Source organism: Thunnus thynnus, chromosome 14, assembly GCF_963924715.1.
Source record: "Thunnus thynnus chromosome 14, fThuThy2.1, whole genome shotgun sequence".
In the NCBI taxonomy this organism is placed as follows: domain Eukaryota; kingdom Metazoa; phylum Chordata; class Actinopteri; order Scombriformes; family Scombridae; genus Thunnus; species Thunnus thynnus.
In genome coordinates, this window is record NC_089530.1 from 27,009,236 (window position 1) to 27,021,822 (window position 12,587).

The 12,587-nt window shown below is 43.3% G+C and overlaps 1 protein-coding gene across 2 annotated transcripts in view; it reads left to right on the top strand.

Annotated features, from left to right (window-relative positions):
• The window catches only part of meis1b (Meis homeobox 1 b), an 84,290-nt gene that overhangs the window by 40,056 nt on the left and 31,647 nt on the right, over positions 1–12,587 (top strand). The window lies entirely within an intron of this gene.

A 12,587-nucleotide genomic window follows, 5' to 3' on the forward strand; every position in this document is an offset into this window, starting at 1 on the left:
TGCAAAGTGAACCTCACTTCACAGCCACAGGCTTTCTTGCTCTTACACACACACATATTTTCACACACATTTTCTATCTTTCTAACTCTGCTGCTGTCTTATTTGACACCCATACACTTGCGAACAAACGAACACACATCCTCAGACACTGACACACTCATTGACACTGACATGCACACCACCAGACCCCCCCCCCCCCCCCCCCTCTTCTCCACAATGTATCCCGGTTCGTACGGTGAACACTTCAAAGACACAGGCCTGTGTAATCTGCCGGCAATCTCACCAGCCTGCGCTCTCGCTCCTCATCTGCTGAAACTGAATAAGGTTGAAGCCAAGGAGAGACGCCCCTGGCCATAACTGCCGCAGATACATAGATGAACCTTATTAAAAACAAATCTGTCATTATTTAACAGATGCCTGGGATACTGAAAAGGCCTGTGGTTTTGCTTCATTTTCACCCGATTATAGCAGGGAATACCAATGCCGTTAGCACCAGCTGTCAGGATCACAAATTGTCTGAGAGAGAGAGAGAGTGGGGAAAAAATGATTTTGACAAAGGAAGATGCCAATGTGATTGCTAAAGACATCAGTAAATACAATGTTGTGTTATTTAACACAAGTTTCTTTTGATTTCAAACACGATCCGTTCACCAGCCGCAGTTAGCATTGCGTGACATGATGCCAACATCTCTTAATACTTATCAAAGGGAGGAAGAGGATAATAAATAGAAGTGTGTACCCATGTTTAATTAAATAACAAGTTTACTGTAGTTTGTAGGACTACAGTGGCAAACAAAGTTTCCTTTCATAAAAATGATTGAAAACAGTCAAAAGAGCAGACAGCAGGAAGACGGGGGAAATATGAACTAGACGCTGACAGAACTTTAACTTAGAAAAGTAAAAAGCAGCTTAACTGGAGTTTATGTGTAAAACACTCCAAAAAAAGCTTTAAACTGTGACATCTACTGTATATTGTGTTTACACCGAGTCAGATTCCTGATTATAATTTAAATCTAGTGCTATGTTAAGGAAATATGTTTCAAAACTAACTTCAACCATGCAGCCTTGCGTCACACAAATTCTGCCCATGTCAGGAGTTTGTGGAGAACACGATACAGTTTGGCTGAGTGGGTGTTGGTTTGGATTGCACAAGCCAACAGGGAGGATGCTGGGGAAAGTAATTTGGTTGTTGGATTATGGATATTGGATGGGCTCAACTTTTTTATTTATTTATTGTAGTCTGTCTTTGATGTTGATGTTCCGCATTGTACAGTGTCTTCCCCTGTTTCCGACGGTGGTAATAGCAAATTGGAGGAACTTTTTGTCTTGTGCACACTGTAGTGTGGCGTGTAGGCTGAGATATACTGTATTTGTGTACATAGTATATATCTACACACTTACATCTCACAAGCCCTTTTAGATTTTTTGTTTCTCTTTGTGCTCTCCCCTTTCCATCTGACCCCCACCATACCTCCTTCACAAACCACCAGCTCTCCATCACCCAGCACACACACACACACACACACACACAATCATCATCACACATACACACTAACCTCTCCTCCAACTCTTTGACCTCAACCCATACACCCCTGAAACCTTCGGGGCCACAGAGGAAAGGTGTTTGAAACATACACACATCCTGTCTGTGGAAATACAGTTCAGCACACACATTCAGTGAAACACACACACACACAGAGCAACACACCTACTGTGTCATATTACACCATGAGTTGGGCTTATGGGAGGCTTCTACACTGTTTGATCTCAAACAGTGGGAAGGATATAAGTGAGTGTCAAGGGAGCAAGGGAGAAGAGAAGAAGAAGCGGAGGAGAAGGCGAGGAGGTGAACAGGGGGATAAGGATGATCCATCAGCTTTTTTCTTCTCCTAGGCAAAAGAGAAAGAGGAACTAAAACATGCACTAATACAAGCACACAATGCCACATAGGGTATATTGCTATATGGCACAAAACAGAAAGAAGCTGCTGTTTTTGTCAGTGCAAACAGCTTTTAAAACTCTGAAGTAAACTGAAAGGTTGATGGAAAAATCACTTCCAATATGTTTATCTTTGTCAGAGAAGCCAAATAGAAATGAAACCCAGGCGCAGAGGTGCAGCATCGTCTTTGTTTATAGGAAATGTGGTCTTAATTTTGAGAAACGCTGGCATTAACAATACCACTGGTGTCAGATAAATGCTTGCAGTTGTCTCATTTGTTTACCCCAATCATTCTTCAGTGTCACCATTAATTCAATCACCATATGTCGGTATAAATGCCACACATACTGTAGCACCTCCAATGTAAAAACATTTACAGTATCTCTTACACTGGCAGTATGTTTCTCTGCCTCTGCTGGTACGAACATAAGCACGGGCAGCTGATCCAGGCTCATCCACAGCATCATCAGCTGGCCTGCCTTTGTTTCACAGAGGGATGCAGGATGTGAGTCTGGCCTCTTAGAGATAGACACAATGCCAATTAGACACACACAGATGCATGGATGCACACACGTATGCACGCACCAACTCATAGCAGAGGGCTTTGGCACCACACAAACCTAAGAAACTGAGTAAGGATCCCATTATTTCTCAAACATAATACATATTCAACAATGTGACCCTAATGCAGAGATAATTGGACAGAAACAGTAAAATAGAATAGAGCAAATTCAAGTAGAAGTCTGGATACCCATCTTGGTGTATTTTGTGTTATTCGCCCTCACACTTAGACCCTCAGGGGAGTTCCTATTGTACCGAAGCGGAAGGGGAAGGTGGGTGGCAAACTGAGGCTGCGAGTGCACCACCAGGGTAGGTGGTAGGTTGCATTCATACAGCTGTTTTTTTAGGGTTCTTTTGAAGACATTTCTGCATATCCATCAAGGATGCAAATTGCCAGCGTCTTGTTTCTGGCAGGAAAAGGGAAAACATTTTAAAGCAGGGGATTCCATTTTTTTTCTTGGACACCAGCTGTCCAACTGAAAAACTTCTGATTATGAGTGCCAGGGTCAAAGCCACAGTGCCAAGGGTGTTATAGAATATTACAATTTGCTTAGAGTGACGATGTAAAAAAGGAGAAGTAATAGGTTAAGAAATGGGTATTGGAAAGAAAGGTTAAACGGAGCTTCTATCAGCTGTGTGATGGATAGAGTGACAGATAGAGAAGTGGTATTGAATTTTTGACGATGACAACAGTCACAGCTCGCTGAGTTCACTTCAACACGCCCAATGAGCTCATACGTTGTTGACAGCGCTTGTGGGACACGTTCATCGGAAGAATTTGGCTGCTCTGACTTGGAGCGACTACAAAACATTAACGTTTACCGCCTGTCACCGATGACCGAGCCACACAGCTCGCTGCCAGCTTGACATGCAGCTGTAAACTTGGTGGGATACAATATAAAGTAGGGGAGGTGGGGGGGGGGGCTTTTCCACTTGTGTCCTTATCTCATTTTGATGTTTGTTTTCTATTGATACCCTCAATTACACACATGTTTAGACTTCTAGCAGTCATTCTGTTTTACTGACTTACATTTCTGATGAGATGTGCCAATGATTTTTAACCGCAAATAACCACAACGGTATTTATTTAACAAAATAATATAAGTTGTGGAATCAGTTCCGCAGGAATTGCATAACTGAGCTGCCTTACTGCTTTGTGTTACAACCAAAGAGACAAGGCTTGAGATGAAGAAATAGCTGGTACCCGATCTCTGTTTCCTCTAACAGTCCTATTGTGCACTTGGAATCCACCCACCACCCCCCCCCACCCCTCCCCTCCTCACAAATGGTATTTTCTTGTTTAATTTAACAAGAAATGAGTAGTAAATGAAAGCTCAGGCCTCCAATCCCCAACGCGCCCCGTGCTCTGCTCTGCACTCCCCTATGAAAAGGCAATTTGTGAAATTATGTGATAGAGTAATTAGATGGAATTCACCCCCCCGCCACCCCCCTCCTTCCCCACTACACACACCACAGTTATCCCTGTTTAGATTGTTGCCTTGCTAAACTGAAGTAGGTGTGTGTGTGTGTATGTAGAAAGGAAAGGCAGGGGGGTTTGGCATTCAGAGCGTTAGCATCAGTATATTAGCCTGGCAGACTGGGACACACACTCTCATACACATTATCACTAACACTCCCTCATTCTGGCTCTCCTCCCCTCCTATTTGTACACAGACTCAGTGTAACGAGGGGCAGCCGTGATCGCAGCTCATAAAAGAAGCCAACCCGCAAACCCTCAATGAGCTGCTTTTCTTCCCCTCCTCCTTTCTCCCCTTAAAACGTGTAAAATGCACAGAGAGAGAGAGTATAAAAAATCCAACTGGAAGGCATAATCCCCCGTTAATACAATTAGAGTCTAATTTAACCGCTCATGTACGCAGATGTAGCCGAGCTGGGGGAGCGCTGTTCCCCCCGCTTGGAAATGTTTTTTTTCTTCAACACAGCAGCGTGCAGCAGGGGTTTTGAGCAGAAACAGGTGTGAAAAGCGATATAATTCATTTCTGCGCTGGCAGAGGAGGCCAGGAGCCTTGCTGTCGTGGGCCCTGGGTGGTGGAGGAATCCACACAGGGTGTGCAGGGTGGGCGGGAGGGAGGTGAGAGGAGGTGATGGATGGATGGTTGAATGGATAGATGGATGGATAGGTGCACTGCTCAATAAAGGCAAGATATCCATGGTATCTTAGTGGTTTAGGTTGGGATTGAGCAGAACATAACAGAGAAGAACAAGGCATGCTTTCTTTATGTGGGAAGAAGGTCTTTGCCTTGTACAGTCATTTTTTGTGACAAATTTGTGTTGCTACAGTACGACCAGAAAAACATAACAGGAATCATTTAAACAGTGTTCTTTTGATGGTCATAGAGTGAATTACTGTTGTATTTTAACTGTAATTAAAAAAAAAACATAGGGAGTATTTATTAATATGAAAAATTGCCATTGTTACCGCAGGACAGTGTAAAGAAAAAACTTATCAGTCCCTGAACTTCTCAGCAAAGAGATCTGTAAAGCCTCATCTGAACAACAGAAGGGAGGTAAAAAAAACTTTTGAGGTCAGAGTTCACCATTGCCTCAGATGCCATTAGTCTTCGGCTGTTTATTGCTGGAGCCTGGACATGTCAGCACCCTGGTCACCCGCGGCAACCCTGACCTGGAAGGATGTTATGTTATTGCACTGGTCCATCCAATTTTGCAGATGCAAAATTGTCCCTGTCTTCATTCTTAAAATAGTCAGTGTTTATCTCAAGGTTACTTTTGGCCATTTCTGCCTTTATTACACAGTTAGGTTGATTGGGGAAGAGAGAGGGAGGATGACATATGATGAAGCTACCATGCTTGAATTGAATCCAGAACACGGAGACGTTACATGTATTTGTGTTCATGTGTATGACTACGGTTGTCCTGTGATTGTTGTTAGACTTGTTTGTCTTAGTTATCCGCTGTACAAATTAAGTTTCTCATGAAAAATAATTTCAATTGACCTTCCAAGCCACCAGGACGCCTCAGTAATAGCTTTGAAAAGATATCAGGAAGCGAGCTTAAAAGGAGAACATCAGCTGACTTTTTATATGTGTTTTCATTCATTTATTCATAAACGACAACAAAGGCACGATGTCCATCTTGATACTGTAAAGTAATATAGTGGCCTATGTGGCCTGGTGTCTCCGATTAGGTCTTAATTCAATCTAAGTGGCAGTCAGAATCTTAGGCGCCACTGCATTAGGATTTCAAAGAGGTCCTAAGAGACGACAGACAGACGGACAGATCTGCCAAAGGCCTGGCGTGACACTGTGACGAGACAGAGCGGCAGTGGAAAACAAGAGAACAAGTTATTCTTATTCTCAGCATTTTTACTCTGTTTCAGATACTTTATCTCTGGGAATGGAATTGGCTTTGGGCTGTGTGTGTGTGTGTGTGTGTGTGTGTGTGTGTGTGTGTGTGTGTGTGTGTGTGTGTGTGTGTGTGTGTGTGTGTGGTTGTAAGGCCTTGTGTTTGTGTAGATGTATGTGTGATTGCTTTAGTGCATGTCTGCGGCTGGGAGTGTGTGTGTGCTTGTACAAGGGCATTTGGAAGCAATGACTTGTACGTACCAATAGCAGGAGTGGTTGGTGTCAAAGAGGAGGCAGCTGAGTCAACCTGCCGACCCCCACTACACGCGCACACACAAACACACACACACACACACATGCACACACGCTCATACTGTGCTCCAACCCCCACATTGCCCCACACCTTGTAATGAAAACATCATCAATTACCCCTCTTGACAGGCCCCAGAGACCAAAGGCAGACAGCTCTCTTTGGGGGCTTCTCTTTGTGGACTGACCCTCACAGACACACAGACGTACTACTCACACACTTGCAACCATACCACGGGGGCATACGTGTTTGTGTGTGTGTGTGTGTGTATTAAAAGCTGATTGGCTGATGACCCATCTTTTCCATCAGGGTAGATAGTGATCCATGGGAGTGGATAGTAGATAGTAAGACTGGTCCATCTGGTGGAGGTGTAGGGGGCAGGAAGTGTGTCTGTATGTGTGAATGTATCTGTGTGTGTGTATGTGGGGTACTGGGGGTTTTGATGGCAGTGGGGGGGTGGGGTAACGGTACGGTCGGGGCAGAGGGAAGCCATCAGTCCTGACATGGACCCCTGAAAGGCCATCTGTTTCATGATTGATGGATGGAATGATGGATGGATGAGTAGATGAAGAAAGGGATACAGTAGGCTGACACATGGCAGATGAAGGCAGTTTGGAGGATATCTATCAATTTGCAGGAATATCGAGGTGAAATTGGCGTTTTTGTTGTCATTTATGATATTGGATTAATTCCTCTATTGTTGCTTAGAAAATCAAACCACCTATTTGCTTTTGTGATTTAGTTTCTTTACTTAAAATCAGTATCCTAGAGGTTCCTCTACCTTGGTATGGATGTGGTTTACGTACCCTACTCTCTGCCAACTCACCTTAATGCATTTCATAAGTTTGGGTTTCCATGGTGTTCAGTGACAGTTTAAGAGGTGTTTCCAACCTGCCAAGACTCTGATTCTGGTAAAAACATTGCATACTTTGAATTTTTCAAAATAGCTCTTGTATAAATATCAAATTTAAATACGTTGAGTTTTGGAACATTTCCATCAAAATCTGTCCGTGTGGAACTCCTATTGGTTGAATCTGGGTTACATGTTACATGGAAATAATTCCTGTAATTTGTTTGAAATTTCAGTTGGTTGGGTTTTTATCACATCACATGTCAATCACAGAAAAATCTAAATGATATTGCCATTTAGTATATACCACAGAAGAAGAATGTTCCTTGGCTTCAAAAATCTCAGAAAGGTGATATGAACATATTATACCAAAGAAGAAAGCAGTTCACCCAACACCCTAAAACCATTTTATGTGTGCTTAGTTGGTGATTGTTTTTTCTTGTCAGATTTTTGTCATATGAGGAAACTCACACTAATCTCATTGCAGGCAGTCCAGGTGGTCTTGTATGAAATTATGTCTGTGGACAGACATGCTAGATAGTATTTTTCCTTTATCCCTTTACATTTCTTTAAGCCCTTTAATTCGGCGTTTTTCTCCCATTCTCTCCTCTCTGCCCCTTGTATCGTTTTACTCCTCCATTTAAAAGCCCTCAAGGGCAGTTAACTTTTAATTCATGTCACCTTTGAACTTTTGCAAAATGTCTGCCATAGATCTAGACGAAAAGCAAGCACATGTGTGTGTGTGTATGTGTGTGTTGATCTGGCCTTAGTCAAGGGGTGGGTCAGTGTGTTTCCTTGAGAACGTGAGAACTTTACAGACCCTCAAGGTCGGTCAGTAGCACTGGAGGGGATCACCAGTTGCAAGAGATCTAACATGGCTTTCTAAAATGCACACACACACATATACACACACACGGATCAGTTCATGTTCAAACTGTGAGAGCTTCTTATCTTTTTACATTTTTAGAAATTGTTCTTAGATGTTACTAGTCTAGTGAGAAAATGTTGTACACAGAATGTCATTTTGGCTCAGTAAAACCTCTTTTTAATGTTTTAAAATGAAATGTGTTTAAATCATAAAGATTAAACACCAAGGTGAGGAAATATTTAATCTCACTCTTAATTTCTCAGTTACCTTCTCACTATCATTACCACCTTCTTCTTATTTTCTCTCTCTCATCCTTCTTCTTCTTCTTCCCATGTCCCCCTTCCCCCAACCCTCATATAATTTCATAGTTGGGAAACTATGAAACAGTCCAGTGTGTGGTTTCATTGTTGTACGTCAGAGTGATTGATGGCTTCATGCTGAAGCTGTGTTTCACACTAGTCCTATTTTTCATTATCAGCTGTATGTTATAGCCTAAGTGTGTATGTGCATGCATGCATGTGTGTGACTGCAGGGTGGACAAAGGCCCAATAACTCAGATATGTGAAATCCTTCTTGGTTTGGTACCCTCTAATCAGTTTACAATGATCTGCAAATCCGAAGAAGAGGCTCACTCTCTCATCCCTCAGACACACACAAACCCACACCCCCAGATGCAAACACATACATCCATACACACACTTTTACATAGGGCCCACAGCAGTGACGTTAGTGCCTGGGTGGGGTGTGGAGTTCCCCACCATCACTGTGGTATTTATTGGAGAGTGAGTGGCAAGTTGGAGTGGGGAAGAGTCAGGGAAAAATATTGTCACAAGTCTGTGGTTAGCTTGATGGAATGCTTCTATCCAACACTTCAATCTTAGTAGTTTAGCCACTCATTCTCACTGTAAGCAAATACATATCCTCCAAAACACTTCCTTTTTTCGTTTAAAACTCCTCAAATGAAGCTTTGACAGTATTTTTTTTTTTTTTACCACCTTTCAAGAAACAGAGTTTAGCATAGCTTCTCTGTGTAGCATGATTTTGTTCAGCCAGTGATATATTAACTCTGCTAAGTGTGAAATCACATTAGCGCTAGCTGTTAGCCATTATCCATTAGGCTGTGTTTGGTGATCCAGAGGATTGTGGGATCTTTTCTGGCTGGAGTCAGCAGCTCAATACCTTTTACTTATAACTGCAGCAGCCTGCCCTAGATACATTTGGTGTGTGTGTGTGTGTGTGTGTGTGTGTGTGTGTGCGTGCGCGCATCTGTGTGTGATTGCATATTCAGTTGTGCTATTATTTGTATGTGTCAGCTTCATGTCTCTTTTGTAAGTGCTAAGTGTGAGTGTGTGCGTGCCTTTGTGTCTCATTCCATGCGTGTGCTCGATGGATCCTGTGGCTTTGCCGTCGTGGTAATCAGTTTGCGCGTTGGCTGAACTAATTTATCAATTCAGTTCCTCCCACTTGTATTCTCTCCCATGCGTGAACCCTCTCTCTCTTTCCCCTACATTCTGTCTCTGGCTCAGACAAAACACTTCTTTCTGAAACACCATAAGGGTCTCCTATCTTTTATGCATGCCTTCTGCCTCTCTGACTTCTCTTTCTCTCCTTTCTTCCATGACTCCCTCTTACTAAATTTTTCTGTAACATACAGCTGTGTTGCCTAACATTTGAATGGCCTTGAACCATGATATCATAGCGATATCGGTGCACTTACACTGTGTCATATGCATCGGAAAGGGATCTATGATTTATAGATGAGGTATCATGTGACATCTATTCATAACTCATCATTTTACTATTGAAGTTTTCTGCATAAAACACTGTAAGGCTAATGATGCACCGGAGGCAGGCAGCATGGAGGGTATGACCATAGGCTGGTAGTGTGTTTACACTTGGACCTGCTGACCCAAGGTGCCACTGTGGAGGGGGATGATCAGTAAGGGCATTTGTGACACATACACACACACACACACACACAAGTAAGCATGTTTGTGTGTCAGGATGTGTGTTTGTGTGTGTGTGTCCAGTGGAGTGAGAGAAATCATAGCTAGTGAACCAGGTGGTGAATGCAGAAAGGCAATAACTCATGGTAGAGGAGTTGGGCAGAGCTAAGGAGAGGAAGGAGAGAGGATGTGGTGGGAAAACCCACGTCAACACACACACACACACACTTGGATTTTTCTCATTTTTCACTGTCCTGTGTTTCTTTTACTTCTCTACTTCTTTCATGTACATGAACATGAACATGTTTGCGTTCCTGGTACCCTCACATCTTTCCTTTTCAGTACTTTGTCTTCCAACACAGCACATGTATTTTACATTGTGTATTTTTCAGCTTTCCTCTTTTTCCTCTTCTTCCACTCTTTCTGTGGCACGCTGTTTCAGTGTTAGCGATGGCGGGGGGGAAGTGAACAGGGCTGAGGGTGCTGCTCGCTTGTTTGTTACGACAGATTAAGTCATTGATTTGTAAAAGCGGTGCACTGATGGAGAAGGCCCTCTGCTGCTGAAGATGAGGAGGGAGAGAGTAAGCAGGAGACGGAGGGAAGCATTTGGTTGAGGAGAACAAGGCGAGGATATTGAAAGTGAGGTGAAAAGATGAGAGCTAACAGTAAAGAGAGGTATTAAGTGGAGGTGGAAGAAAAGAGGGGAGAAAAGGAGACAGCATGAGATAGTTTAACAAAATGCTAAATATAGAACAGAGGGATGGAGAGGGCGGGTGATAAAGATAGGGAGATAGAGGGATGAGACGAAGGAGGGAGGGGCGTAGGTGTACTTTGAATGACAGAGATGTCAGGAAAAGACAGAGGAGGGAGGTAGAGCGAAGGAGCTTCATCTTTCAATGGCATAGCCTGCGTCCTCCTTCCCTCTTGTACTTGCCGCTCCAAAGAGCATAAGGGAGCAATTGTGAAATACCTTTACCTAGTTTCAGCATTCCCCCAACCCAGGTTCTTTTTACCCCCCTAGGGGCCAACGGTGAGTTTCTAATTAAAACGTCGGGGGCAAAAGGGTAATTATGATAATAACATAATAATATCACCAGGGTTATTAGAATGTTCTGTGGTCCCCAAATTGCTTCCTCAGAGAGATCAGATTTCAGTGGCATTATGTAAAGTCGAATTTCCTTGAAAGTCAGGTGAAATGAAATGGATTCCCTTTGGTCGAGGTGCAATCTGAGAATCTGATTCCCTCCTGTATGTCATAGACATTGAGTCTAAAAAAAGCCCTTCAGTTTCTCACCACAATGACATATCCAACCGCTCTCCTCGCTTACTTACAAGCTCAATTTAGTCCAAAGGGTTGTAGTGGTTAGGAAGTCTACCTGTTTGTTTAATAGTTTTTGTTTTGTTGCTTTAAACTCTCCTGTAATGGCACTTTGTTTCGCCGCAGCCTTGTGTAACAAGCTCCGTGTATCGTAGGTGTGTGCGCAACATGAGAACATTTGTTTTTAAGCTTAGAGATCACTGCTAGAATGCTAGCTCCGAGCTCTGTAGCTTGGAGCTAGCATGCTGATGCACCGAGGGGCATCCCGCTGTTTTCTCTCAGCTTTCTGTGGTACCTGACTGGGATGAGGCTTTGTGGATCCCTCCTACTCCACATTTATACACCCCCTCCATCCCAGGCAGCCCTAAGGCAGCCCACCTCCAGCTGTGGCTGCCGTTCACTGCGCCGCTTGGTGCAAGTACCGATTGCTTTGGAGTGCCTCCCCTCGCTCAAATAGGCGGTAATTACGGGCTTAAAGAGGTTTAGTGGTCCAGCAAACTACATAATCACCCCCTGAATTAGCCCCAGCTCATCAGCCTCAGTCCAACGAGCAGCGCTTACCACTAGCACTAGCTAGCATGCTGCACCCCCTCTTTATTGCACAGAGGGAAGCACAGCAGCAGGTGTTGTGCAACATCCGGCCCCCTTAATAAATTTAGCCTCCCCTGAGCTGGAATAGGGAGGACTAATGAAGCACGCCCTCGCTCTTAGTGAAAGCAAGCGGAGAGTACAGACACCACAAATTCAGCAGACAACATGAAATGCTTTCCCTCAGTATCAACAGACCTCACCCTTTACATACTGTTAAACACAACAATACAGCACTTTGTTAAGACTTGAGACTTGATATTCATGTGCATACATGCCATTAGCTTCAGTATACACATTGGCTAGAGACCCACCCAACTGTAAAGCACACGGATGATTGTCCACACCCTGTAGCACAGGACCGGCTGCTACAGCAGTGGCTGTTGCCCTGCATTGTGTTATGTGCCCTCAGAGTTTTAGAAAAGCGAATGATGCTAATCATCAATTATCATAGTGGAGAAGCTGGTAATGCTGTAGCCTACATTGTCTAATCCAGTTTGTACTAGAGCTTTAATGACATACTTTTCACCCTTTTCCTCACCAGCTAACTAGATTTATCTCATTCCCATAGGCAAGAGCGCTGTGAGATTTCCCTAAATCAACAAAAGCTGTTTTTCAAGAGGGAAAATGCTCATTAATGAATGAAAAGCCTAAGAACATCTGTTTTTTTTTCCTCCATTTTCTTTATCTCCAGAAGAGATGGAGAGATTTGATGACAAAAAATTTTTGAAAGGGGGTCTCTTTGCCATTTCTGGTGTGTACATCGAGATTTAAAAAAAAAAAAAAAGTGGTGGTGAATTATTCATGACACAAGCTTTGAGATAGTTTAGTGTAGCCCAATGCCATGAAAAGGGTTGTTTCTGCTTTTTTTGTGCTTTACATCA